Source organism: Cotesia typhae, unplaced genomic scaffold (genome assembly GCF_013202065.1).
Source record: "Cotesia typhae breed Kobodo isofemale line unplaced genomic scaffold, CoteBio_Ctyphae contig_123, whole genome shotgun sequence".
Taxonomy (NCBI): Eukaryota; Metazoa; Arthropoda; class Insecta; order Hymenoptera; family Braconidae; genus Cotesia; species Cotesia typhae.
The window spans coordinates 1,987,551-2,012,479 of NW_027423715.1; the positions used below are offsets into that span (position 1 = coordinate 1,987,551).

The following is a 24,929-nucleotide window of genomic DNA, read 5'->3' on the forward strand; positions in this document are numbered from 1 at the left end:
TGCGAATAATAAATAAAAAAAGGAAATACCAAAATATTTGATTGCGCCGAGTTTAATTAAAAGTTTTTATTGCAAAGGCAAAAAGCAAAACTTTTTTTTAATCTTCAATCGGTTTGAAAATATTTGATTGCGATTGCTGTTTTAGATTTAACCGGAACTTTGTTATTTATTTTTTAAAAATAAAAGGGAAAGGATATAGGACGGGAAGATAAAAAAAGTATAGAAGTATTTAAAATAAACAACAAGTTTGTGTAAACTCTGAACTTAAACTTTCGCGAATCGGTTATCTCCTTCCCTGTAAATTTAAATATTATATAGATCCGTTACGTACTTTCCAAAAGTATAAAGGATAAAGATTTTTGTTATTTTATCGATTGTTTTTTACTTTTTACCCTTTGCTTTTCTCCTGGCTCCTGTCCTGTATTTTTATATATATATATATATATATCCAACTTGATTCTCTCGGTTTAGTTTTACAACAAAACTCGATAGTACACATAAAAACAATGTAACGTGTTGTTGCGCAGCATCAAGTATCACAGAGAGATGTATCGCACCAAACTAGATAAAAAATGGCTTTGTGAAATGTTACTCTGACTCTGGCTATCTCTGTTCTTCTATATTCATCTATATGGATATCAATGTACTAGCTATCAGTCAATATTTTTATTCATATCAATTCTCAGTTCATCATGTCGCTTCACATCAAATTTTTCATCCATACAAAGCTTTAAATTATTTTTGCACTCGATAGTTTTATACACTTCCATAAAAAGTCTACTGTTACATCGAGACAAGTCTAACGAACAATATTGCTACCTTTCAACATCAATTCGTTGGATATTCGCGAAAAAAAATTTAACTAGTGGATTCCCGTGTTTTTTTTTGCAGATCGAATGCTCTTTTTATTATTCGCGACTGTTAAATTTCACAATAAAAATCGTAACTTTAGTGTGAAGATAATTTTCAGTCGAATAGGAAGTATATTTACTCCAATTTTAACAAAAAAAATAATTTTCTAAATTTTTATTCTTGAACAATAATATTTATTATTAAAGAACGAAAAAAATTTTTTCTAAATTTATTTACAAATGAATAAATTTGTTCATTAAATTAATAACTTTTTGTGATGTAATAAAATTGAACATCAAACTGGAGAGTCTAGTGTCCAGAGTCTCAATCTGACCATCGTACTAATTAAATTATTTTGTCACTAAGTTAAACCGCTTAATCGAATTAAGCTGAGACTGCTGCGGTCAACAATCAACTCAGCTGTACGCTTTCCTCGAAACAATTAAAGTTACAAAAAAATAAAAATAAGAGTTTACTTGAAATAACTTTTGATTTCTGGCATTGAAAACATAAACACTACGTGGCTCTGGTTGTCTTTAATTTTTGAAAATAAAAATAAAATTCGTATAATTTAACGTTTTTTGATTAAGGAAGAATAAAAAAAAGTAAAATTTATTCTTTCAATAACAAGTTATTAAAGTTGATATATACATATAAAAAAAGAAGTAGGTACTATATACTTTTGATTTCCCCGATGTATTCCAACGGACTCATCGCACGGTTTAATTACGATAAAAAAAAAAAAAAAAAAAAGGAATAGAAAAGTAACGATATAAACCTACTTTTCTTTTTTTATTATTATACATATCCGTACATACAAATCGGATGTAGACAGGTGTGCGTTGTTTGCGTACAAGTGAACTTGACAAGGCCGTTTAAATTTAACTTTCAACTGGAACAAAAACGGATATTTATTGAAATTTTTATTTCATTGTTTTTTGCAAGAGATAAACGTTGTTAAAGTTTATTGACATCAAAGTAAACATTGTTTTCAGTAAATAAATTAATGTCTTTATTTGAAATATTGTTATAAAAATTTAAGTTTTTATTATTTATTTATTGAACACAAATAAACTTACATAAGCCAAAAATTGACAAAAAATTTTTCTAAATTTTCGAAAAAATTATTAAAATTTTTTTCTAATAACAAACTTTTAATGAAAAAATTAATAATTTGATAAAACATTTTCCAAACTAAAATTCAAATTCAGTCTAAAAAATTATACTTAAAATTTCCAAATCAATGAATTAAAAAAATAAAAATCACATTCAACAAAATAAATCCATAAAACCCATAAATTAATTACCAAAAAAAATTTCCACCCCCGCGTATAGCTTATAAAAGCTGAGTAAATTGAAATGAATGAAAATATTAAATTTTTATCCGCGTATTTAATAGTTAGGATGATCGATAGAGACAGCTGACGTGGGTTTTACAATGCATCAATTAAAACAATGATAATATTGCGGCGTATAATTGACAAATGAGTCCAGGGAGGATGTAATAGTTCTCCAGTGTATATCCATCCGTACGTGTATAAACATAAACTGGGAAATATGTGTAACCGTAACTAAATGCACAGCAGTGGTGATGGCTTCTATTCGGTGGTACTGGCATACATATTATATAAATATACACGTATACACACAACATATATATTGGAAGGATCGCAGATGCCGTGTGCCAACGAATACAACGTGAGATAACTAGAAAAGAGGCATAAATCTAAATCTCTCTGTCTTTTGTTCGTTATCTTTGTCTCTTTTTTACTCTTTACACATTTATATGCTATACCGTATGTACGTGTTTATATATCTCCACATATTTATATATATATCTATGTGTGCATGCATTTTTACTGTACTCATTGTCGAGTTTAAGTTGGGGCGTTGCGCACTCACGATCGTGTCTGGCAAATATTTTTTCACGGTGCTGTACGTTACCGGAGACGTATTACACAAAAGTATCTCTTCAGCAGAAAGTATCGCTGATAAACTCGGCTAGTATATCCGGCTCTTTTTCCTCCTACTTTATACCCGAATGCACTTGACAAAAAACTCCGAAAATAAAACAATACGCCACTGTAAAAAACAATATGTATATTATACAGCTTCACGTACATACACACATATGTGTATAAATTAAAAATATAAACAATAAAAAAAGTAAATAAAACAACAATCATATTTCACATCGACATAATAGATGAGTGTATAGTTGCATTCCATTTTATTTTACCGATTATTTCCTGACTGACTTTTATTCATCCAATAAAAACTTTTATGAAATTGCTATCAAGGATAGAGTACTCGGGCGGCGGTGCAAACTCAAAAACACTGTATAAATAATCGGATATTAGTTATTGTTATTAGATAACATTGAAATTATAACTATAAAGTATGCGAAAGTGAAAAATTGATATTTATTTTGTCAACTCTTTTATGTGTTTAGTTATTTATTTCTTTTTTCAAACTCTCCGCTTATTTCAGAGCACACGTGTCTGACCTGTCATGTTACATATTTATTCCATTATCCATTGTCATTATAATTCATAATTTCGTCTGGGTAAATAATTCCATTTTTAAGCAAACTACTTTTACTCTTTTTTTAACGGCAAATATTTGATATTAAATTTTATAAGGATGTATAATATAATTTTTCTGGATGAAATTTACTTACAGACTTAAAAAAGATTACTTTTATTTATTTATTGAAATGTAACGAATAGATAAAACTTAATTTTAATTTAAAATCGCCCTTGATTTTGATTAATAAATTTTAAAAGCGCGGAGGTTAATTATTAATGAACATTGTTGTTAAAAATTAAAATACAAAAAAGGTCAAATGATTTGATCTATTAATTGAGATAGTGGTAATTGTTTATATTAATGAATACCATTCAGTTTCAAGGAAATAGCTTTGATATTATTTTAAAAATAGAAATTGGTCATCTTTATTAATATTCAACTCTACATTTATTTGCGTCATAAACACTAAAAGCGGTATTACGTATCCGAGTAGAAAAATTAAAATAAGCATTTTAGATTATTTTCAAAAAATTTTTTTCGAATAATAATTTCGTAAAAAATTAATTTTTATCATGCAAAATAATTGAAGCTTCTGAATAAAAAAGTATAAATAAAAATTTATTTGAATCGATCGTTCTATTCGTGTAAACTTGGACGTAACTTATGACTTCTGTATTCTTCAATTCGGAGAACCACAAACGTAACACCTAAATCCAATTGAATATATATCGGTGAACTTTCATTTGAAGGTTCTTTAAATTGAATAAAATCATAATGTTAAATTCGAGGGACATTATTTCTTACAATAAACCATTATGTACATGACAATGCCTACTAGTTTATTGTACGCCCAGCACTATACAGAGAAGTAGGACATACCAACCCGCGTGTGATTGTCTACCGGGGCGAATAAATTCCTTCCCGCAAAACAGGGCAAGAATTTAAACTTTCCTCAGGGTAGAGAATATTAAATATTTGCACAAAACAACTAACGGGTAAGAACCACCATCCACCTTTAAAAGCATCCAAAATACTCGTTAATTGTTATCTTCTATAACCCCTCACATTCATGAGAAATGTCAGGTCGTGGTTTTACATAATTATGGAGTTGATAAAAAAAAGTTGTTGGTTGTCGGAAGAGTTTGTCATCAATTTAGAGCTGCACCCTATCAACGCAGCGTTTAACAATTACAATACAATAAGTAGTATGCATAATAGAGTGAATGGAAGGAAGAGGCTAAAGCGACTTACCGGCGGTATTCAAAGTTAGTTTCTTTGAAGAAAAACTTTTCAGTAGTTTAAAAAGAAGGACTTTGGTCGGATTAAATTGACGATACGCGTTTGAGGTTACGATTTATAAAATAGTCATCGGTTTTGTGTATATAAGCTGTTAAACGAGTAATAGCCTGAAAAAAAAATTGATTTTCTGCAAAAAAATTATTAATTTAAATGTTCAATAGATATTTTGAGCGTAAAAAAATTTCTCAAAAGTAAATTTTCCCCTCAATTTGATCAAATTAGTTTTGAAAAATAAAAATAAGTATTCTATGGGAAGTCGGTCCGTTCAAAGAAAAACTTTTTAGCAGTAAAAATGATATTTACTTTGGTATACATTGTTCTGAAAGTTTATCCTGTAAAAAAGCTAACTCGATAATAAATAAATACATAAAGGCAATATAAAAAGACGTAAAAAGGATTTTGTTAAAAAAAGGTAATTAGGAAATGCACAGCACAGGAAATTCATTTCTTCTTAAGACGACTCTTCCTTGAAATGTTACCGGTTGATTGATCACGAGTTCAGATGACCACGGGGCTGAATCTTCGGGATTTTTACAGTTGAATAGACGTCCGGGTACGTCCGCCGAGTGTATAGGTAACAAGTAGTACAAGTAGACACATCTCGGATAAGAGTTAAAGAATGAGTAAGAGAGAACAATGAAAATGAAAAGAAGAAGCTGGAAGAGAAGGATAAGGATAAAAGGATGTAAGACAGAATAACTTCAAAGACCAGAAGCCTCCTCGTGCTTTTTAGCTATAAAGAATATCTTGAAGCAGTCTTTTTAACTTCACTTTGCTTTTCTTCTCTTACTCTTACTCTTACTCTTGTTCTTGTTCTTGTTCTTGTTCTTGTTCTCCATCAGTCTGTCTCACTCTCTCGCCCTACACAAGTCGATTGCTGTCTCCGTTATCTCTCTGGGCGCTTTGTTCTGTTTCGGGCAAAACTATATTGTAACCGGATCTTATGCTATTCAGGGATTTATCCAGCTCGTTAAGATTGAGGGCACGAGTATATATACCTGGAGAATCGACTTGTTCTTTGCTCCTCTTTATACTCAGCTACACAGCTTTTGCTCTCTTGAGAGCCGTTAAGTCAATTGTTGCTACCAAACCAGAAACAATTCTAACCCCTGCCTTTTTCTATCCTCCATTTTTCTCTACTGTATTGTATCAGCTTTTTATTTCATTTCATTTCGTTTTGTTTTGTTTTATTTTACTCCTTCCGAAACGTTATTTTTAGTGTCTAATCACCGCAACACGGTTTACCTCTTTATTAAATCTCCACTCGATCCTTTTATATGCTCTACTCTCTCGACCTTACTTTGTTTGACCCCAGACCTGGCTCTTAACTCTCAACTCTCAGCTTTAATACTTTTAGTATAGACAATCTCGTCATTTCACTCTATCCGGCATTCGTAACACTCCCCCATTTCCTTTCCCTACTCGTACTTTATCGGGTAAACTTATATTTTACTACTCACCTGCCGTTGCTATATCAGCTGCTACCCTACACCATTTACATGTAGCAAATTTTATTTAATACTGTTATACACCACTCTCACGCCTGGTTATCATTTTCGTGTTTAATTTCATACGAACCATAAAGTTAATAAAGTTAAGATTTAAATAAATTTTTTATCAATTTTGCAAGAGAATCCTTTTAGATGGCTCAAAATTACTCATTTTTTATGTTTTTATAGATCATTAAATAATCTTATTATAATATGATTTCGAAAATTCAACATCAATTTATTACAACTTTAACAATTTCAAAAACAATTTTTTTAAAGCTCTAAAAATGATAAAGTATAAAATAAAAAATTAAGTAAACTCAGTAATCAAGTCTTCAATGACTTTTAGAGTTACAGCACGAGCATTTTTTTTTTAAGCATACAATTTTTGAAAAAATCTCGTTTAATGTTTCAGTATGATAAAGAATTAAAATATAAAAAATCAGTCTACGATAACGATATATAATATAAAATAAGGAAAATTGATGGATTTATGGTAAACAGAAATGCGCTGTGAACATTAAACAGCATTATAACCGTAAAATTAATATTAATGTATTTATAAAGCATCTTCCTCTTATCCTGTCTTTGTATCGAAGACGAAGGCAAAGGTTCCTTGTTTTTTTATTTTAACGGTACTCGTCCAGTTTAGCTTGTGTCCTCGATCCTCGAGCTCGCTCCTTTACCTTACTTTCTTTCACTTTGATGAATATTAATAATGTTTAAAAAAAGTAAATAAATAAATAGAGCCAGAGGATGGCTCAGCGTTCCTCGAGACCGGAAAAATCAAGGGCACAAAGAGCCGAGGCTCAGTCAACCGCACCACTGCTATTCGGTAAATGATCACAATTAAGTATGACTCAGATGACGTTAGAGTAGATCTTAGACTTGGACCAAAGATACAGATTTATCTGGTGATGACTGATTACTACGTCTTCAATCTGCTGTATCGTACTCTCTGATAATTTCTTATCGGTTTTACTCACTTTCAAAGCAAAGAAGGTCTGGTTGTTTGGGGTTACGTCAGCTTTTACTTTGTACTCTCAATTTAAAACTAAAAAACAAATTTAATTTCTTTGATTAAAATTTTTTAATTGACAATACATTTGTTTAAAAAAATTCTTGGTGATTTTTTAATAAATTTATTTCTTCAAAAGTAACTCAAGGTCAAAATTGTTCATAATCTTCATCTAAAAATTAATCTAAAAAATCCAAAAATTACATTGAAATTTTCTTTTGGACTTAGGGATTTATTTTTTATTTACTTAATTTATTTTATTCCATTACAAATTACATTTATTTTCAAATGCGTGGGGCAAAGATACAAAGGATCAGGTGCGAGGTAAAATAGATATTCAGTAACAAAGAAAGGTAACAAATAACACAAACGCTGCTGGAAGTTTATTCGAATAGATGATTTCGTAAACAAAGAGAAAACTGACAAAGCAAAGTAACGCTGGCTTTTTTTCGTCCGTCTTGGATAAACGTTCTACGGTTGGGTGATCTTTAACTCACTGGTAGGTAGAAGTGCCTCCTCTCCAGTGTTATAGTTTATGTGTATATAATAATAGCATAAATAAAGTTTAAATACCGGGTGGTTTTATATTTACTATTTACTATTCACTTTTCACTGGATTGATATTGCGCTAGTTAAAATACAAATATATGTGGATGTAGGTTTTATTTGGTGTGTTACATTTCCGCGTTAAATTTGCTTGTTGAAAGTGTTTTTCTCGGTTGAAATCATACCGACATTTCCTGTCTACCACTCAGGGTAGCGCACAATAACGAGTAAAGTCTACAGTGGAAGTAGAGTCCAGAGACAAGAGTAGAAAATAGCTTGTGGTATGTAGCATGTAGTATGTCTTGTGTCCCGCATTGTATGACCATTTTATTTCACAAAATTACATTTGACCGCTGAAACGAGAGACTTCACCCGGGATACAGGGCAATGACGATCAAAACGAGAAGAAGTCTTGAAAGAAGGTGAAATGACCCAGTCTGATGGGAAACATCTCCGAGACGAGATTGGACATTTCGTGTGATTGTCCTCAACAAATTCTACCTTGATAGCTGGTAATATTGTTTAGTACCCATTTTTTTATCTTTACTTCTATCCAATTCGCTCCAATATCCACTTTGCACCAAGTTAAATTATATTGTTTTCGTTGGATAAATTTACATTCCGAGATTACCTGGCTCTTCTATTCCATCTGCTGTGTTATATTCTCTTTCTAGTATTACACGATTGCTCGACAAATTTTACTGTCATTTTCTCGGCTTTGATTCAATCTACCAGCTTTGTTTTGATACAGAATTTCCAACATTACTTTCTTGAAAATTTAATTATTATACAGGGTGATTGATTGACCAGCGTTCTTATGATCAAGTTCTCTTTTGTATTAAAAATTAAATTTACAAAGATAGATTTGTAAAAATAATATACTTGCCTTTTAATTCTCAGAAAAAAAAAATGCTTGACTGTAGAATAAATTTTTTTCTACAGAAAATTTCTTCTAATTTCAAATAATTTTTTTCTAAGCGTATCTGGACAGTAAATATTTTTTTTGAAATTTAATTTCGTTTTTAATTTGGACTTTTTTTGCATAAAATAAAATATTTGATAAATTTCCCGTCAACAACCGTTAAAATCAGAGTCTTCTAATGTCACTCCAAGTCTTATGGTAGTCGAATAATAAAAGTAAAAATAGAAATGACTAGTAGTAATCTAACTACTGACTGCTATGAATTGAAATGCATAGTCAGTTTAAAGTGCCATAGTCATAAAAGATTGAGAGTAAAGACGATTACGGCAGTCAATTATTGAAACTGACACAAAAAAATAAAAAAATGTACACTCAAACAAAAATAACAATAATAACAATGATAGCAATAATAAATAAAATAAAAAGTAGAAACGTCGATGGCACAAAGTTAGCATTGACGTCACGGGCCAATAAAACTGTTGTGTCCCGTTAAATGCCAACGCCAGATGTGAGTTTCTCATCCTCATCCTCATCCTCGTCCTATAAGTATAACTATATACAACTATTATATATTATATATATTATATTCTACAATATCCCAAGGGGCCTCCTTGTCATCGAAATACCCAGCTAGAATGACCTGTTTTTAATTTTAACATTTTACTTTTTTATTTATGCATCGCCACGTCATGGGACATCAAGTGCACTTAATATTGTCACTTATTATCATTTCATTGTTACACGGATATTTTTTTTTTTTTTATTATTTTTATTATTGTTATTATTGTTTAACTCATCTCTAAAAATTAATTCAAAAATAAATTAATAGAGTTATATCTACTTAAAGCATTAATTTAGCTTTTTTGCTTGAGTTTTGGAGCAACTATAAGTTAATTAAAACACTTTGTGTATACATATATACAAGAGAATCTACACCTTTTCATTATTTCGTTTCAACATTACTCTCATTACTGGGAGTTGTTGCTTTCTCGTTACATTTACTCTCACTCTCTAGATGCTGTATAGTACCTACATATACATATATATGTATATAAAACCATAGCTACAACTCTACTCTCTACTCTCTATCTTGTATAGTACTATCCTACTCAACGCAACACTACTGTCTATGTCGGACAACTGTTTTATAGTATTCAACATCAACAACAACAGCATCTCGTCCTCCATCCTCCATCCACCGTCTTCTATTCTTCGTACCCTACTTATAACTTGTAAAATTAAAGACACGTCCAATTTTTACTCTCATTTTTTCCGAAACATTCTAACTTGGTAATAAATATTTTTTTTTTCTTTTCCATTTATTTATACAATTCAAAAAAATTTTATAATAATAATATTGCATCACAAATTTTTTATCATTCAATAAACTCTTTATTTTCTCACAAAAATTTTTCGCCAAAACTCTCGTTTAAATTTAAATGACCCAATTAATCATTCCATAAACTTTTAATAACTCTAAACTAAACGTGGTAAATAAAGCCGTAGCAAAATTTATAATGAAATAAAATATTTATCAATAAACAACGTAGCACCCAATGAATGAAATTTTACTACCGGTTATATGGGGATTGAAGGTATTTAAAATTCAAATTGCTATTGAATATTTAATTAAAATATTAAAGCTCGTAAATAATTATCGAGTTTTATGAGTAGGATTACTTAATAAATAGCTTAACGCGGAGAATGTTTTGAGTGTGTGAAGTACAGATACACCCTCCGGAATAGCAGATGTAGTTGTAGTAGTAATGGTGGAAGTAGTAAATGTTTTAGGTCATAGATCTCTGAGTTCACCGTGGAGACGGATGAGTGAGCATAAGACCAAAGACGAAATAGTTTGCTATAACTCTTTAACATATATCTATAATGTAGACACTCATATGTACTATACCTGGAACATACGTTGCTGTATATTATATTTTATATATTATATATGTACAAGTTTTACGTTTACATAGTTGAGTAGAGCGGTATGGTGGTAGTGTGTCTGGCTTATAACCAGTTAGCGAGTTTATAGCTATTATATAGTAAGAGTAGAGGGATGTAGTTGGATTGCGCGTGGGACACCTTGCACTACTCTAATGCTCTTATACATAAGCAGTGGATAGATATATATTATATGTTATATGCTGTTCTGTGTTTACTTACCTGTGACAGGCCAGAGAAGCCGAGTAGTCGGGGGCTCTGAAATGTCAAGCAACGTCACAGGAAGCTGCTAGTTAATCTTCAACTGTAATCTCATTCCTACTAATTGGCTGATAGGAAATTGTGATAGGATTTTATGTATGTCAATTTAAGTCTCCGTTCAATTATTTGTTACTTTCCATTGTTTTGGTATTGTACTTAAAAATTCCAATTGATATGTGTGTTAACGAATTTTAATTTTAATTATAGCAAAGTTTATTTCAATATAAATTTAAAACGACTGAAAATTTTGAGTAATTAAATTTAAATAATAAATGCAAATAGGTAAATTTTTTTAATGAGGTATTTTAGAAAACAGTAAAGAAATATGTACATGGTTGAAAAGTTGTTTTGAATGTAATGAGTATGCGGAGAATTGATTTGACATAGAATCTCACGTGCAGCACGTCCATTTATCGCAGTGCCCTGGTTCAGAGTTCATGAGTTAGAGCAATGCAAGTAAAGCGGATGAGAATGAGCATAAATGTGTGAGTGTAAGTATAGATTGACAACGTACAGATGTTGTTATTATTATTGTTTGTATTGTTGTTGGTCTTGTATTGAAGTACTAAGTGTACGAGAATTGAAAGCTAGAGATCATTTGTGTGCTATGTTGACGCTCTGTAGTAGTCTTGTGCATTGTACAAGAAGTACTTGCACTTGAATATGAGGATTAAGTTCAACTCTTGGTTTTATTTGTGTTACTCTCGAGACTACTTATTGTTTTTGATTTATTGTCAATTTTTTCACTTAAACAGAGTTATAATGAAGAATTTATTGATTTTTGATTAATTAATTTAAAGCATTAATCCGTGAAAAAATTTCTAGATCTGTACATTATTTTCTTAAAAAAAAAAAAAAAAAAAATACGACCAAAAAAAAAAATTGAAAACAAAAAAATTTTATTTTTACTATTTTAGAAATTTTTTAAAATATTGAGTAACCCTTAAAAAAAGTTTGTCAAAAAATTTTCTGACAAAAAAACAATAATCATGTCAAATGATTAATTTTCTTGATAAGACTTTTATATCTCTCTAATCTCCAGGCACCAATAAATAGTCGCAAATTAAATGTCGACTTTTCCATTTCTATTTCCATAAAAAAAATAATACTAATTCTAATCCTAACACTAATAATAATAATAATAATAAAATTTGTTAGGCTGTAAAGATCGCAGATAGAAAAGCCCGAGGTTCAGCTGAAGCTGAATTCCAAAGATACTTATCCAGCTCGTGATAAAAAAATAAAAGGCGAACGCGTGTTTTCTTCACCCTTACCGAAAATTCATTTCTGCACATACAACATACAAGATCCTTACACAGACCATATCACGCCCGACTCGATCTCTGGAAAATTGGATACGTGATGCGACTTCCCGGAATTCCCGAGTTTACGAGTACGCGAACCCCCCCATACGTGGTTCCTGCATTGCTTAAATTTGTCCCGGTTCTCAGGTCTCTACAATATTCTTTCCATATTTTTCCCAATAAATTCCTAATGAACAAACAAAATAGTACCTCAATTAATAAATAATTTATTTTTTTTTTTTTTTTTTTACATTAATATTAAATCGATCTTTCTTACCATTAACCTTCTTCACACTAAATTGCACCCTCGTACCTTGTATTTATTTATATCGATACAATCAATTTTTAAAATCCTTTGTCTTAGTCTTTATCTATTTATTTTATCTCTTATCCAACAGCGTACCACCGGATGAAAATAAAAATAAAAATAAAAATAAGGGGAACAAATAAATAAATAAAGGGATAAACGATAAAGAAGGAGGATAAAAGATGAGTGCAGTATCCTGATGTTGGTGCAAAAAACTGAGAGAAAAGTATTTTCTCAGTAATGCCGCGATTTATTTGCGGCCGGACTCAAGCCAACGATGTTGCCTCACTCGCGAGACGGAAGTCCTTTATTCGTATAACCCGGAGTAAAGTATAAGACCCAACTTGTACCGGTAGTAGTTGCTTAGTACTGTAGTTAAACCATACATATCTATATATAACTATACTCATACTATGGTCTATACTGTATAGTATCTTGAGGCAAAGTTGGCCTACGTTAGATCATCAACAACCCAAGACCACCTTAACCACATTAAAATCTCAAGAGATTAATTCTTTGTTATTTCACATTACTACAGCCCGCAAGGGCTTGATAATATTTTATAAACTCTGAATTAACATTTAGCTACTTAATTTATTATTCCGTTGTATATTATTAACCTAAGATCCCAACTATTCTTATTCAGGGTCTTTTTCAACTCCCTTAAGATTCTATTCCATTTATTCCCTCACTCAAACTTCCTCTTGTCCTTTTTCACCCCGGCTCTTGGACCTACGACAGTGTACAGTCTACATTGTTTAACGAAAAATTCACGAAAACCTTATTCTTATTCTTAGTCCTATATTAGGATCCTTTTTTTTATCTTTATCCCAAGGTATCTTTACTTTCATTCTACTCGACATAATTTTGCTGAGCGGAGTCATCCCAAGAATTTCAGGCATTTTCGTGTATAAAATCAGAGCTGTAACCTCTTCAAGCGTGAAATTCACCGTCCGTTTAAATCATAACGCCAATGTAAATTTTATCGCTTCTTCTTTTCGTGTCTCGTCTCAAGCTTGTCGGAGGCGACAACATTATTTCTGACTTAATGTATTCTTTTCTTAGTGATAGATGATAGAAAAGAAAATTATGTCTTTTTTTTATGGTACGTAATAAAAATGTTGGAATTTTATTACTTATTTTTTATCTTTTTATACTTAAGGTATATAAGCGTTTTGCAATTATAAAACTTTTAACAAAGTTACATAGAAAAATAAATGAAAAAAATTTTTTATCAGTAGCTCTTTTTAAATTAATCACCCGCGAGTCCGCGGGAATTTAGCGATTCAGGTACTTTTAGCCGTCGTCTTCGATTAAAAAGACTAGGATAAATTAAAAATTTACGGCGTTGAAAAGAATATAAGTAGGAACGGAAGTGGATATGAATTTTACATCGTCTTTTGGGATATTCTTAGTACCCGGTTTCTTTCTTTCTTTATCTTATGTATTTTTTTTCTTTTCTTGTTCTTAGTTCCCAGGAAATAGAGTGTATTATATTAAAAACTAATGTCCAAGGAAAATGAAGAAAGATTGTCACATGTTGATAAAAGAATAACTAAACTCAAAAGAAAAAAAAAATTGAAAAAATTAGGTACCAGTGGAAAATATAATATTTTTTTTAACTACTTTGTGAACGTATATATAAACATAAATATAAAATAATAAATGTAAATGTGTAAGGTTACGGTCTCGGTGTGAAAAAATTGAAAATCGTGGACAAAAGGGCGAACCGTCGCATCCCCTGTTGAGGTAATTGTCATGCAAAGTAAAGAGCCGACATTAGCATCATAAGCAGTACAGTCAGATACCTGGCATTTTCACCGAGTATATATTTAGTTCATTAATTCAAAGACACGTGGCTTTCTATCTCTTGAACTCTGCAATATTAAGCTTACATCCGATTTTATTTCGATGCAGACTGAAAAAGTTTGTTAAATCAAATAATGCATACTTTAATTTAATATAATCCTAGTGTCGAAAAAAAAAAAAAAAAAAAAAAAAACTGGAGTACTGTAATAATATTTTTCTTTTATATAAAAGTTTTAAAAAAATTCATTTTTAAATTATGAATATTTTTAATTTTTCCAGTAAATTAAATTCTCTTTAGAGAAAAGTGCTTATTGATTTTTCCGTATAATTTTATCTTTCAGTAAGAATATTGATATAAACAAAAAATGCAAAAATTATATTCTTATTATTATTTTAGGCAAAATATTAAAGATATAAAAAAATGATAAGAGTCTTATAATTTTTTTCTTATCTTTGATCTTTTAGACATAATCTTGATATAAAAACAAAAAATTAAATAATAATAATAACAATAAAATGTAAAAAAAGAGGACAATTATTTTCGGTTGAATAAAACTCGATAAAATCCGTAGATATTAATTGCTGAGAGCTGAAACCGAGTTGAGGTAAGACGGCCAGAAAAAGTTCATGAGAATATTTCGAGAACAATAACAGACATTGTCCAGTGGATTATTACGTTGCTATTTTTTATTTATTTTTTTAACGATTCGATCATTTTGTCGTTTTGTGTTATTGCCGATGGCGTATGAGAAATGGCCAGTAGTATTGTGTATTGAAAAAAATAAAGTAAATATAAACGTGTGGTAGTTTGATATCGCTCACGTTGACTATTACATATTAGAAACGGTTACGGTCAAGTAATTCAATCGCTTTCACTTCTTCTAATAGAGACTAAATGCAGGCTGGCTATCAATCGACATGGAAATTCACTCGACAAATGATTCCAAATAGAGTATATCGATATGTTATTTTATCTATTACAAAGAAAATTGCGTATTTTATTGGCTATTATATCATTTAATTATTGAGAATTGCCGGTCTAGAATAGAATTTTTTTATTTTATTTATTTTTATTTAAAAGTCATTGCGATAAATTCGTTTATACAATAAACCGCTGAATGCATTTGTAACGAATGTGTCAATTAAATTTAACATTACTTTTAAATTTAATTAAACTCTATAAGTTTCAGCGGTAATTATTCCACTTTATTGATAGTTTGGATAATTATTAAACAACTTTCTTCTTTCGTAAATTATTTTAATTTCTCATGCACTTGAGATAGAATTTTATCGCGGTTTTTAGTTTTAACTTGTGACGGTGCAAATTGATGGCCGGAGCTTAAAACTTAATTCTATTATTTTTTATACAGAGAAAATGGAGTTCAAAAGTTGACCTTAATCTTAAGCCGGGTTATTTATGTCCGAGTGATTTATATTTACTTGTCATTATATAGTTGAGTCAAAGGTTGAAACGTTTTAGAAATTTTTTTTTTACTTGGGTAAAGAGAAAATTAAGTATCGATTTTTTATCGGAAATAATATTGTAAAATTCCACTTAACTATTGAAGTTAAATCATTAATTTTATATTTAAAAAATAAATGTTGATTGCAATAAGTCTTTCTTGAGTATTGTAATGCAAAAATTATAGTAATTAGTAATTAGTTATGTGTAACCGACCAGATAGTAATGAATATTGTGTGTGCCGTATGTCAATTGTAGGACATCAACAAGTGAATTAATAAATGTCGAGTTGGCCAATAAAATTAAAAAGCATAAATAAGTATCAGTAATATTAAAAAAAAAATCTTGTTAAAGTAATTTAATTATTGTTGAATATAAAAAAGTTTTTTCTTTATTTATTGAAATTTATAGACTGATTTAAAACTTTTTCGCTGAGTAAAGTCTCAATAAAAAAAAATTTTTTACTAAATAAAATATTAAAAATTTTCATTTAAAAATAAAAAAAAAAAATAACAACAAAAATGTTAAATTAAAAATAAAAAAAAAACAATCCTTATAAGCAGCACAATAAATAATAGACTAGATATAAACCAGAAAAGTAGGCACACATATGAGAATGAGTGATCAAGACAATGCACGATTCAATCCAAGCTTATAGAACTCGGCGCTCCTCCGTACTATATATTATCTAAACTCTAAACACAGACGTTATAAGCTCGACTTTAAGACGGTTAGACATTGGACGGGCAGGCATTAGACATTAGACGTTTTCGCGTTTCACGAAGCCTTTTCTTGCTCTTGCCTTTTCTTGCATTAGAGCCCAAGCCCGAGTGTGTCACAGCCAGCGGACATTAAACGCCAGACTCCATTAAGACGGCTAAACGTCTGGTGCATGTACCGCTATCGCTGGTATGCCTCCTGCCTCATGAGGTAAATGTCATATCCTACTCCCCTTACCCGTATGGATTAATACAACTATCCACACTATTATATATTATATACCTACTCAAGATTTATAGAGTACACACATTTACATTTACTCATATTATATTTATATTTATAACTAAATACTAAACACTAAACGCTCCATACGCTTACCTGGCTCTGGCTCTATCACGCGAGTTCTCTACACAATACCTCCCAGAGTGCAATCTACTTAATTAAGGACATGAGGCCTCCGCCGAAGTTCACACGCGTCCCACGTCCCACGCGGATTTTTTTAAAACCCATAACACCAAACAAACTTATTATTTATTTGTTGTGTTATTATCCGTAACACTGCAGTTTACTATTCTTCTATCGTTGATGTTTTATTATTATCATTATTATTCTACTCGTATCAAGTTTCTCGCGTCTCTAATGTGTCGTTTATACTCTGTCAAATTGATGATAATGGCTTTAGTTGTCATTTAATCGTGAAAAATTTTAATGTATTTGAAAAAATTTTTTTCTTGAACAAAAGTTCATTTTTTATCAGTGCGAAATAATATAAATATTTTTTTTTTTTAAATACATGTAAAAGCTACATAATTAGAGTATAAAAATGATAAAAAAAAATATTTTGATAATATTAGGTAAATTTCTAATTTGTTAAAAAGAAAAAAAATTCAACAGCTCTGAGTTATCGTAAAGATAACATTAAAATGAAATCTCATTTAATTAAAAATTAAAAAAAAAAAAAAACATGAAATTTAAAATCTAAGATATTCTAAATAATAAAAATCGAACACTAACTACTCCAATTATCGCCACTTATCATTCTTAAAAAAAAAAAAAATTTAAAAAACGCGTAAACAATAAAATACAATTACAAGTGGAAATAGCATTTCCGGTGATTATAAAATTTTTTTTTTCAGCAAGACGTTAAATATATTGTTATTGTTGCTATTGCATTATTACAGTAGATGTGGAAAAGAATGTATAAGTATAAGGTCTTTGATCCCAAGATTCGTTACGAGCGATTGAGTCGCATCCCGTTCCGTAAGGTCGACCGTAACGTCCTAGATGTATTAAATTATGTGTTTATATATATTTATGTTTATAAATTTATACATGTGTACATAGTAGTTTAGCAAAGTTAAAAGTACCTTGAACTAAATCCGTAGTCTCTCTTCCAGTTCGAGGGTCAAACTGTACTTCTGTTAGGAAAAGTTGCCAACAATTAGGACGCAACAAAGCCTACAGACTACAAACTACACCCTATATGCTACAGACTACAGACTGCAATAGATGTAGAAGAGAAGACCAAGTGTTAGTGTAGTGCGGTTGATTGCTGCTTGCGAGAGTTTATTGATTGTTGTCTACATTATATACACACTTTAAGTTAACTGTTAACTCAATTGTTGGTTGTTAAAGTTAAGCAATTTCGATGCAGTTCGTTGCGTGGCTATTATTGTATTTTACCTTTTATTTTATTTTATTCACCCATTATCATGCGCAACCTTTTTATTTTTATTTACTTTTCGGCAAGAATTTTTAAAACTATTTTAAGCTCTCACCGCTGCAATCCCTGTTAAATCACGTGTGAATATTTCCGCGAAAGTGATAAAATGTCAAATTTTCGTACTACCTCTAGTACCGCACTCTATTCGTCACAGAATTTAAACCTCTAGCGATAAAACAATTTTTATTGTCAAAAACCATTAGCCTTTAATTTTTTTGTTATTAATTTCCGCTTTGATAAAACTAATATCATTTGAAAAAAAAAAAAAAAATATATTCTCTTTGATCCACTAAATGTCATCAAAAAGTTCTAGTAATTGCATGTTAAAACTTATTTTTAATTATAGACCAGCTTTTTATTGCATCATCAAATTATTGGAAAAGTTTTGTTAATTATTTTTTCCAATTACGCTTTCTTTTACTATTTTTCTTCGAGATAAAAAAAAATTGATTTTTTATTTTTTTATTTAATTTATTATCAAAAATTCCATTATATTAATTTTATTTAGATAATTTTGTAATAAATTACAAAAAATAAAATTAATTACAGCGATAAAAATTTTCCTTGAATGCGTTGAAAAAACTTGATACATTTATAATAATATGAAAAAGCAATATTTCACAATTTAATATAAAAAGCAGCAAGTCAAAAATAGTTTACGCGGTAATATAAATCAAATCCTGAAAAAAGTAACAAATTATTGTTATATTTACAGGATTATTTTTATCGTGTTCCGTCTATGATTCTATTACCAGTAATAAAATTTCACTCAGTTCCGACGCAGCAACATACATATCCATCCATCTTAGAGCTTTTACACCCACACTTGCATGTATATTTGTACAAAACATAGATATATTAATAAGAGCATGTCGGTGCGGTCTGAGTCTGGAATAGTGTAGGGTTGCGAGTGAAGAGTGTAGAGTACAAAGTTGACTTGAGTGTACAACATAGTAGCTTTCGCGCATCAATTTCATCGAGGTAGATAATTTATAAAACTGCTACCGCAATTTCCTCTGGGCGTCATTTACTAACCGCAGCATTAATCTGCTCTCTTGAAAACTTTTCCCGTCTTCGTTCGTTTGGTTCTTCTGTCAAGTTCACTGATTAATACTAGAGCTCTCTTGATCTACCCTAATACCAACAGACACTCGTTCCTTCATTCGTACTTTCCTGTCTTCCTGCTAGCTTATACCTGTACTCCATTTAAGGGCTTTTTATGGGATGTACATCCTCTTGATGCATTAAATATTATATTTATATCTATATCAATTATGTATACCTTAATTTACTCATACATCTTCCTCAAACTTTATTAATTATTATTTTCCATTAATTATTTATTTATTTATGAGTTAATAAATCTCAGAGATCTCTAGGCCATTTCGCTTGGTTCTGTATGAATTTTAAATTTATGTCTCCAAGGATTAAATGTCAATTTTGCTAATTAATTAAGTGGATTATAACTTTTAGACTGAAGTGTTTATGTCAAATGTCAGATTAATTTATGACTTTCGAATTTTTAACCTTGATATTTAAATTTGTGATAAAAATTAAAATTTTTATTTAAAAAGGAATAATTTATTCAATATCAATTTTTTTTTACGAATAAAAATTTAGTAATAAAAAAATTGACAATATTCGTTGGATATTTTTTATTTCTTGACTTTTTAAATAAAAAATTTATTATTATAAAAATATTTGCTTTACAAATTTTTTATGTTTAAAATCATTAAAAAATAATGTCCAATTTATTTAAATTAAAGGCAATAAAAAATAATAACTTTTATAATAGGGCGGTAGCGCACTGATCCCCGAAATCACTAAATCACGAACAGAGGTATTAACCATTAATTAAGGAAAAAACAAACTAACGGAGAAAATCAACTGAGAAATTTACAAGTGTTCAATTACGGATACACTAAAAATAATAAATAAACATAAAGACGTCAAATTAGAGATAATATATATAATATATATTTAAAAAAAAAAAAACTAAGCTTTTTAGAGACAAATAAAAAAGCTGGGTTTGATTTATGAACAATGGAACTGGCTCCAGCAATTACGTTAAATTATTCTCGAGTGGCATAGAGTTAATTGGCACACGAGATTACGGGCGGTCGTCTGACATCCTGAGACCGTCGAGTGGAGTGAGAAAATGCGATATAATGCTAACAGTAGTGTAGGTGGAGAGTCGGGTAAAAAATTTGAGTGAGAAAGGAATTACTAGAAGAGGAGAAAGAGAAAGAGAAATTGAGATGAAGAAAAAATTTATAATTTAACAGCTCAATTTTCGTGGTTCGAGCCGCTGCAAGTAAAGCTTTTAAGTAAACGGAGGAGAACAAGTCACGGTATTTATATTATGCATTGTAAAAAATAGTGAGAACGTGTGACAATGAGAGGAGAGCCACTTGAGACAGGACAAGGGCCAGATGATGTAGAGAGCTCATACTTTTTAACAATAACGTCTGTCACCTTTTTAGTTTTTTTTTTTTCTCACCGTCTTATTCATTTTATTTATTTACGTAATAGTTGAACCTGTCAGCTTTGTCATAACTAAAAATGCTGGAACAATAAATTTTATTATTGTTATTATTATTAAAAATTAAAAAAAATTTTTCTTTGATAAATATTTGATTTATTCACAAGAGAAAGAGAATCGATGACGTGGTCAGGAAGAGTGAAAGTACAATAGTATGTTTTAGCAATAAAATGTTGTACTAATGTGTGTTGTTTAATGTGTATATAAGTGTGTGATGGAGCCTCGATACTTGAGTATAATTAACGTATTCAGCAGGATACTCAAGTATCCTCAAGAATGTCACGGTGGCCAGCCAAGTCCACTAGATTTCAAAAACGTGGGCGAGAAATCCAAGACAATCCAACGACTCTTACACATTATAGCAAATATATATACTTAAATATAAATATAGATGGGTTATACATATATGAACGGGTGGATGTATGAAATAGTATGTGAACAAACCCACTCGCGTGTACGGTTTTTAGCTTAGCCTCATTGCCAATAGATGACAAGTCCCATTCAATTGTCATGACTAATCATTAAAGGAAAGATATATTTGTGTACTTGCGATTTTTATTTCTGTTTATAGTTATGCTTACGTAGGTATTTATCTTTTGTCAAGTGTCTTTTGACGAAAAAAATTATTACAATAATCTAAGTGATAATTTATGATCTTTTTAATTTTTAAATGATAAAGAATTGATTGAAGGGTTTCTAAAAATTGCAATTGCTAGTTTTTGCAATTTATAATTCATATTTTACTGTTTAATTTGTGACGGTAAATTTTTTTTTGGTTACGACATTCCGTTGCGTCATCGATTTATAAGAAGAGTTAAAGAACCCGTGTCTATGAGGTAATTTCACTAAAATTATAGAGGTTTAACATAAAATAGTTTTCGAGGTAGAATTTTGGTGAAATTTATTTGCTGAGAAAGATTTATCAACTAATTGGGGAAGTAATAAATTCGGTTTGAATTTTGTGCTTACATTTATACAAGGTTATAAATAATTGTTAAAAATCAAAAACATTGGCTATTATTAGACCTCATGAATTCAATCCACATAAATTAAAAACTAAAAATAAAATTCCTCTTATCAATGTATAATAACATTAGTCCCTACTTTCTATTCAAAAAAGGTTGAAAAAAAAAAAAAATAATGACAATATCTCCATGAATAAAATAATGTTAACAACCACCTGATAATAAGAAATGACAAATGGTACAAACAAAATATACTGGTAAATATTTAGGAGATAATTCATAATTTATATCATAAATATATCGTCATATAATAACATAGTACTCAGAATATTATCTAGAATGTCGAACAATGAATTCTCTGTGTAGATAACAAGACACTTTTCCAATATCACAAGAGTCTCAATTTAAGCAATTTCATTCTGTATTTATCCTTACAGTTTTACAGGAAAAAATATTATATGTGAAAATTACAGAGATGGTTATGTAAAAATTATACGGAAATTTAATGGTATTTTTACAAAGAATAATTGGTAATTTTATAGGTATGGATTTGTAAAAATTTTATTACATTTTTCCAATGTAAAATTTACAAATTTTCTAATTCTAAATTTATATTTTTCTCAATGTAAATTTAAAATGTAAAAATTAACCTTTTAAAAATTTTAATTTGATAGTAATGATTTGATAGCACTAAAACTGTTAGTTCAACAGATCTTTCTTTTATTTTTTCAGACTTTTTTTCCCTGTACATCCACTGGATCCATTCCCCATTCATCTCTTCATTTAATCCATACACACCTTTATTTCTCTATTTTCAATTATCTTCCTTTTTTTCTTCGCTGACTTGTGCTTTTACGTGAAATACTCTAGCATACCAGAGCCAATGCTGTATTCAGAATTCCCTTCGTTTTACCTTTTACCTCTACTAAATTTCTCGCATCGCTTTCCTCATAATAAGAATTATAATAACAATAATAATAAATAATAGATCTTTCTCAAAGAATACAACGTTCCATCACGGTGCCACCAGGGAACGTCCTCTTACCTTTTCCAAATAAAACCAGGAAAATCCTGTCCGAAAACAGAAGTAGGATCCTCACCCCAGAACTCCATAATCTCTCCAACAAGATGAGATGTCTTTCTTCTTATCTATTCCCTTGTACTCTTCATCGTAATAGTTTATTTCCCATAAAAAATGAGCAGTTTTACTTTATACCATAGTTTAACCTCCGTGAAGCTCAAACCTTTTACCCAAAAACAACTAAAAATTAAAACCATAAAACTGGCTTACGAAAATTCACTTTCCTGTTCTGAACAAAGGAGAAGCATTAAAAATATTAATTACCAAATTCATCATCATTTTAATTAATCCGCTTTGTTACTTAAATTTAATAGGATATATATCAGGGTGAGAAAAGTTTAATAGAGTAATAAAACGGTGGCAGTAAAAAACATACCTAGATCAGTTGGGTAAACATATTACAAAATTTAGTAATTAATGTTATTGTGCTTGCCGAAAAAAACGTAATTTGTATAAACCTCATATACTTTCATAACGCAAGATAACACAACATATTAAAATATCAAAAGGTTTTATTGAAACGATTGACGGTAGATGAGTGTTTAGATAGGAGTATTATGTGGCACGAACATCATTTAAAATCTGACCGCCTCGTTTATTCGTAATTCTATGCCGTGCTGGGAATAAATGCGCGTAATAAATAACAAGGGTGGGCAGGGGCTCGTTACGATTCGACGCGTTGAAATATCAGCGGGTGAACGTAAACGACCGGCTGCTTTTCCGGTTTTCACAGTACACTATACACTCTCCTCTTCTCTTCTCTTCTCTTCTCTTCTCTCTTTTATACTCGTCTCTTCTCTTCTCGTCTATTTTTATGTACTCACACTCATATACAGCCATGTTCAAATCATTTTCCGTAGTCGAGGGCTCAAATGATTTTTTTATTTTTTTCTCTATTTTATTCATCCCCTTTCAACCATTTCCCTGATGTGGTGCTTTTCCACTCCTGGTTAGCTGCTAACTATATATAATGTAAGTAATAGTCTGAATGTTCAGTAAACATTTTTTTAACTTGATGCTTTGAAAATAAATATTTTGTAGTTTTAATTTCAACTCAATTTTTAAAAATCAAATTTTCCGGCTGAATGTTTGGTTAAAAAAAAATTTTTTTTTTAGATAATTTTTATTATTAATTGACTTGAGACCTTGCACATTTTTTTTATGGTTAAAAACGGCGTCGAAAATGAATAACAACGCGTTCAGAAGACATTTCAATTTGAAAATAAAAAAAAAAAATTCAAAAATAATTTTCTGATTTTTAAATTGGAATTTTTTTTTTTTTATAAAACTCAATGATCATGATCGACAAATTAATTAATTTTTATTATCATCCCTAAATATTGAGTAAACTAATTAAAACTATTATCAACAATAAATAAAAATAATAAAAGTATTTTTCTTTGCACAGCAAAATACTTTTTTTTTTCTTATGTGCTTATATGACTACCCCTAAAACCCCTCTACTCCGAAGTGGAGCTCGTCACAAAAGTGTGAAGCTTATGAAACGGGGTTGAATGAAAAAAGCACCTTTACGTCTACTTATAATAATAATAAAGTTAAAATAACGTGAAAAAGCTTCCACGGTATCGAGCTTTCATTGTCTACTGGCATCTAAAATAACAAGTAGGGTTTATGGAAGGTTTACACCCGTCTGCAGGTTCCCGATACTGTTCTGTTCACACGGATAAGTGCACGGGGTAAATAGGTATGTACCTGGTATGGTAACATCCTAACAGATGAAAGAGGACGGGAATGAGCTTGAGGATAAAGAGGTTCTATAGTTCGAGCTCTGGGGTGCACCGAGGCATGCCCCACTGCTATACAACTATTCAACTCTACAAGCATACTACTATACAACTATACAACTATATCCTATCAACGAGAGGTTATATTAGGGAAAAGCACACTACACGTTATATACTTTAAGTACAAGTGTTGAAGTAGGAGGAGTTTAACGCCGGGCATTACCACCCGGATCTTTATCCTTTCATGATCCTAATAGGAAAGCCTCACTTCACTTTAACAGACGATGCTCTAATCACCAAATTCTCTAACTTTTAATTTTTAATCTTTTATTTATCTTTGATCTCGTGAAAATGCTTTCTGATATAGTTTAAAATATTTATACATCACTTAATAGTTTTTTATGGTCATA

General features: G+C 30.1%; 1 protein-coding gene across 6 annotated transcripts in view; it reads left to right on the plus strand.

Moving 5' to 3' along the window:
* Window positions 1–24,929, plus strand: part of Fhos (Formin homology 2 domain containing) — a 133,358-nt gene that overhangs the window by 28,528 nt on the left and 79,901 nt on the right. The window lies entirely within an intron of this gene.